Below are 6,337 nucleotides of genomic sequence, written 5' to 3'. Positions count from 1 at the left end.
GTAGTGCTTATTTAGTTAAGCACAGGGACAACTTTTACTTTTTTAGAGCAGTTGTATAGAGGGTATAGAAGTAGACTTTCAGCATGGAGGTAAGTGGTCATCTTCATGCCTCTGCTGCCTGATGACTTGGATGCACTATAGAAGAAATTTGAGTGATAGTGATGTGCACAGAGGGATATGTGACTTCTCATAGCAGTACAATACGATGTCATTTAGTGTCAAAATGCCCCCCCTCCTTTACCAGCTGTTAGTTGAGCTACAAGTTGGTTGGTTGGTTTCCAAAGGCTGCATTTTGGATCATTTAACCCAGTTTGCTTCTTGCTTCCCAATAGAGAGCACTCAAGTTCTTTTTCCTTTGGGAAGCTTTGCCAAGTATGTTGCTCATTTTGCACTACCCAAGGGACACGTATGACTTAAAGAATGTCACGGACACAAGCAACTTTGTCCCCCCCCCCCAAAATGTGGAACGCTTCACGATTTTGCGTGTCATCCTTGTGCAGGGCCCATGCTAATCTCTGTATTGTTCCAGTTTTAGTATACGCACCGCTGAAGCGAGTACATTGAGCTACAAGTAAGAATATAAATTTCAGTCTATTTGAAAATGAGATGTAAGTAGGAATATTCTTGTACTCAAGAGAATGGAGATTGGTTCTTATGTTACTTACCAGTTCTTATCCATTTACTGAAGGTATATAACATTAAAATGAGGTGAGGAAGTGATCCTGAATGTTGGGTAGGTAAGATCATGGAAGGAGGCAGTCATGACCAATTTCAGTGTGCCTGCTATACCAGAATTTTCTTGGGGAGGCTGAGGGAGTACAAAATGAAAACAGTTTTGTTCACAAAACAGCAAAAAGACCACATGGGAGACCTAGGTATAAATGGAGGATGCGTAAGTGTGGAACGTACACACACACACACAATGCAAAATTGCGGTGGTGGAGGGCACAGTCCAATAGCGGAATTATGTGAACTTGGCAATGAATATCCAGATTCCTTAAATTCAGAGAATTCCTTAGTCTGTTAATTTACCGTAGCATTAAAGAGGATCTTTCCCTTCAGGGTTTTTGTTAGGCCTGTGACAGAACTCACAAACTGTGTATATTATGACTGTTACGTAATGGGCGTTTGTAAAGGAAAGCAAAATGTAATCCATGCTATAAATTGCATTGAAACTCAGTGCAGCAATATTCGTTCAGCTTCTATTTTTAACCCACTAGCCTGTATAGAATCTAGTAGGCCTATGAAGAATTTATGTTCAAGGTTTCTACAAGTTTCATTCTCCCAAAGAAGCAAGAACGAGCTTTAGACCGCATGAAAGTTAAAGTAATTGTGCATGTGCTTAGGGTTCTATGAAAAATATACGGGAACTGTTTCGACAGTCCTTTACCCAGATTAATAATCATCTTGGTGTGGAGCTAAGAGAAGAAAATTCATAGGCCAGTTTGTTTAATTGGTTCACATTTGAGATGGCGCTAAATATTTTTATTCATAATAATCAGCTTAGAGGATTAGACTGTTCCAACTTAACGGCCTTCAAATACCTTGTAGACATGTACGTTCTTTGTTTTCTTTTCCAATTTCATGGTGTAGGCTTGTGCTTCTAGCAAATCTGCTTTCTTGGTGGAACCAATTCATTTTAGTATCAATGCTGCCATGTAATCCAGTAAAATTCAACAGACGTTTCGGAATAGCATATTTTCGCCGGTCAAAAGTAAGCCAATCATGGAACTAGTATGAAGAAGGCAGCAAGCAGAGCATGTGCTTCTGAGACGTCGGTTAATTTTCAACAAACTATATGGTTCTGTGTCCTAGAAGATCGAACTGTTAATAGCCACTGCTGTGGGAACCCCAAATATAACGTGTTTTCTGATTGTCNTCACATTACATTTGGGTTATTATCCTGTCGTACAGACATTAGTTCCATCCTGTCACCCTGCTATTGGGTATCCTATCCCTCTGTCTCTCTTTCTCTGTAAACCTAGTCCATCTAGTTTTCACTTTCTCTCCCTGGGGTTTGCACTTTAATATTATCGCACTTAATGTTCATGGATATATGAAGTAAGTCTACTTACGTGAGCTGAGGAAAGAGGCGCTCGCCATCACTCTGTCGGCGATAGCCTCCGGCTGAACTCTGTATCAATTAATAATATTAAAAAGTTTTTTTGATTGATTCCTCTAGAGTTTATGTACCCTCTTTTTGCTGACTCGCTGGGTTCCGGGGGTGTATTCACCCGCCCATCCTGACGTGATTTTGGGTCGGTGTGGCCCACTCATTGGCTGTTTATCGAAAGGGGGTTGGCTCTTTCAGGTCTATCGCCCTCTCCGACTCAGCGTTTTCCTCATGCCATAGTTTTTATGACCCACTTCATATAGCTTCTTCCTCAATGTCAGCGTTATTACGCTGTCGCGCTAACATTCTGATTACTCAGGTATTGCATGTTACACTTCTTTGCAAACCCAAGCTTCCTGGTACGATTCATTATTTCTGTTTTTTTATCTTAAAGTCTAGATACACTTATTCCAAATTTACCCAGAAAAACATATCTACTTGTACATAACCCTTGGGCCATAACAGTCTGATTTGTAATATGGTCAGCTCTTCATAATAGCCCTTTGTAATCTCATGCAGTTTATGCCTGTTGTTCAGTGGAATCCCACATTGTGGTCCATGTAACAATATGAGTAAAACTGCTGCGTTATAAAACTTTAGATAAGATTATGAAAATATAAGAAAGTTTGCCCAAGCGCCTGCCCAAACCTCTCCGGCAGTGGTTAGGACACAATTGTGTAGCCCAGCGAATCAAACAAGCCCCACTCAGATCACAGCCGATACCAGAAATGGTGCCTGTCCTTAACGTATATGTACCCTGCTCCTTCGTGAATAGTTCACACGGCATTCCTTTTCGGAAATAGAGCAAATTTTATAAACCCCAGTCTCATGTGCAAAGCAAAGTCCCTTAGACTTTCGAGGGGAATGTTCAAGGCACCGACTTCGTCCAAATTCCCTTAAGTGAGGATTCGACTTTGTGGTTTCTCACTTTGTCTCTATCTCTCTGACTTTCAATAACAACCCTGTGAAAATTTATTTAGTGTCTGATTTCTTCTGCCCCGATTGCGGGTGGAGCTGTATCATCCTAAAATTTAAGTCGGAATGTTTTCCTTATTCTTCACATGAGCATCGCGCATGAACACCTATACCGATGTGTATCTGTCACGTGGAAATTCGGCACAAAAAGTAACGCGACTGAGTTGCTGATTTGTACACTATGAGGCTATCGGGGGTTTCGGACTGTAGTCGACGGTCATGTAAACAAATAGCACTTGCGTCACGGTAATTACGCCACAACTCGACCGACCGAAGGATTTGCAACAGTCTCTCGGAAGGCCACTCTCTGTGGTGAACAATTTACAGGCTCTTTCAGCCGAATGAATTATAAATGGCATGATAGCATTTGTTCTTAAGTATTTGTTAAAGTAACTAAAAATATTTTACTTATTTATTGATATAAACTCCATAAATATGTATTATGTTACGTATATTGTTTTCTGCTCCTGCTCCCCTTGTGGAACATAGGGCTGATTTCTCAGATTCATGGTCTTTTTATAGACGGTAGGACTCCTTGGATTGGTGATCAGCTCGTCACAAGGCCTCTACCTAAATACAGCATAACACAAACACAGAATAAACGCGTACACACACACACACACACACACACACACCCATGCCTTGAGCGGGATTCGAACCCATGATCCCGGCTTCCGAGCGAGCGAAGACAATACGTACATGCCTTAGACCGCTCGGCTACCGTAACCAGCGTTACGTAAAATTAACGTTCATTAAATGTATGCTTACATATGTGCTGTAGCGCCACTTGTCTAGTTACGGAGTAGAGACCTGTAAGTTCAGATTCGAGAAATTGTAGTTGAACTATTGTAGATGATAACGATATTTCGCCAGTCGTCGTGTAGGCTTTAGAACAGTTTTTGAATGTTAGTATGCAAGTAATGAACTGCGTACATGACATAACATTTCTTCTTTAACTCTCACACAAACGTACGGAAAAGTGCATTTGGCATTAAATATGTTTCGTTTTTCTGTACAGTTTTTAGTCGAAACAGTTTTCTTTCCGTTAAATACGAGTATTTAAGGAATTATGATCAAGATACGCGCAGAAATGGTTCCATTGTATCCTTCATTTTGTCCTATCTTAACCGAGTTGGAACATGCCAACACATTTTAGCGAAACTCCGTAATATCAAGTTCCGTGGAAATCCGTTCTACAGTTGTCAGACTGTTTTATGCTTACAGACGGACGGACAGATTCTGACAGGTGCTCCGAAGAACTACGAACTCGCCTAAATGCCTGTTGTAACAAACGATGCAGCATCCTTGAACTCTGTGACGTTTGAACGGTCGTTACATTGTGTTGCGTTACATTTGTGGAAACATTGAACCCGTTGTATGATACTACATAGGAACTTGTTATCGCAGTTTCTTTTGTTCACTAACCGTTCACCTAGGCCACGCCATAGCTCAAGCGGCTAGTCTCTGGTTTCCCACCACTGCGGCCCGGGTTCAGTCCCGGGTCTGGTCAAGTGGGATTTGTGATGGACAAAGTGGCGCTGGGTCAGGTTTTCTCCGAGTACTTCGGTTTCTCCTGCCAATCTTCATTCCACCAATTGCTCCACAATCACCCTCACCTATCATCTGGGGCTGGTACAAGAGGCCAGAAGTGGCCGCAGTACAAGGGACTTAGTCCCACCCCACTAGCAATAGAAAAAAAACGTTCACCTTCCTTCCAGGTGTTACAACCCAGTACGTACAAACGAAAGGTTTTAGGTTATTTAACAATGTTGTTTCAGTTGCAGATATTATATATTGTTGAAAGAGGGGGCTAGATGGTCATGAATGATCATTAAGGAAGGACTTGAAAAATGCGGCCACGCTACGAGTATTCCAAGGAAGTACTCTGGCATTCGCCTGGCGAGAAAGAGTAAAAGATGGAATACCCAGTCACGACAGCCAGTAACTCGTCCGATATTCGAGGCTGGAATCTCCGGAAACGTCGCTGGAACGTGTTACTGACATGCAGATCCCTCCAGGCAAATATCTCAATTTGGTCGCGACTACTTGCTAACACGTCCTTTCCACTTCATCACTCAACCTGTCATTCGACGCAAAGTCTGAGCTGTTGAGAGCATCAGTAGTACGCCAAGTGGGAAATGTTGTGCAATTGAGGGACTGTATGCTTCTCAAAGACTCTGCTACATGAAGTTGTTTATTTATTTAGTTGTGAAAGCTGCGGCCACATGCATGGCGCGGGATGTCCGCTGTCGAGGCTTCCCAACCTCTGCACGCAGACTGTTTTATTCCTGGTTTGATTACGTTAACAAGCCCACAACCGTTTTCACTAAAGAAGGTTATCATATGACTATTGTTCTTACATAACAAAAGCGAGTTTTGTCCTGACCTTGGTGGCAACATTGTGTTTTGATTGGAAATGAAAGACAGCGAGATACATTTAACATATACTCGGATTGCAAATGAAGCATTAAAACATAATTCATCACCACACTAGACTTAGCAGTGGTTCTGATTAGGGGAAAAAATGTTTAGGTTTGCCTGTCAGTAAATTTAATTTTCTTTCAATTCGCTTAGTGGGGGGGGGAGTCCAACTGGGTCCACTCGGCACGGCGGCCAATGATTGACCTATTGTAGCCTGCCCCGAGTGATTATGATGATGGAAAATTTGGTGGAATGAAGATTGGCAGGGGAAACCGAAGTACTAAAAACAAAACCGCCCCAGTGCCACTTTGTCCAACAAAAATCCTACTTAATCAGACCCTGGATCGAACCCGGACGTCCGCGCTGGAAAGCCAGCGACTAACTGCTTCAGCTATGGTGCTGCCTTGCATGTCAATATCACCCGACTAACTATTCATAGCCGCTCGACGCACAGTGTAGTGAACTCCGCCGATCCGTCAGCCGTGTCAGTTGAACTGTCGTCGCTGTCGGTGTCGACGTCACTTCCGGTCTGTTTCGGTCGCTGTTGCGCTTCCCTCTTCAACGGAAGACTCTTAACCTTTATCAACACGAACTCTAATTAATAATCGAACCATCTCGCTTCCGATAATTTTCTACAGTTCGTCTGACAGTCACTGGCTGCTGCCCTGCCATTTTTAGTGATTGAGCTGAAGGCATCAGATGCCATCTTTTGCTCAGGCAGTGAAACACTGGACGCTTTTCTCTCGCACACCCTTCTCACCCGGTACCGGTTCTCACGGTCTCTTCGCTTGCGGATTTCTTATTTTTCTTTCTACCCTGAAGATGGAG

At 42.7% G+C, this 6,337-nt stretch overlaps 1 non-coding gene across 1 annotated transcript; it reads right to left on the bottom strand.

Moving 5' to 3' along the window:
• Window positions 1-455: 455 nt before the first annotated feature.
• Window positions 456-559, bottom strand: LOC111867954. The gene has a single exon (XR_002843429.1). It is a non-coding gene; the product is annotated as a U6 spliceosomal RNA (small nuclear RNA).
• Between the last annotated feature and the right edge of the window lie 5,778 nt (window positions 560-6,337).

The sequence above is a fragment of the Cryptotermes secundus genome, unplaced genomic scaffold (assembly GCF_002891405.2).
Source record: "Cryptotermes secundus unplaced genomic scaffold, Csec_1.0 scaffold267, whole genome shotgun sequence".
NCBI classification, from domain to species: domain Eukaryota; kingdom Metazoa; phylum Arthropoda; class Insecta; order Blattodea; family Kalotermitidae; genus Cryptotermes; species Cryptotermes secundus.
The sequence above is the reverse complement of the archived record's forward strand: the minus strand, read 5'-3'. Positions and strand labels throughout refer to the sequence as shown.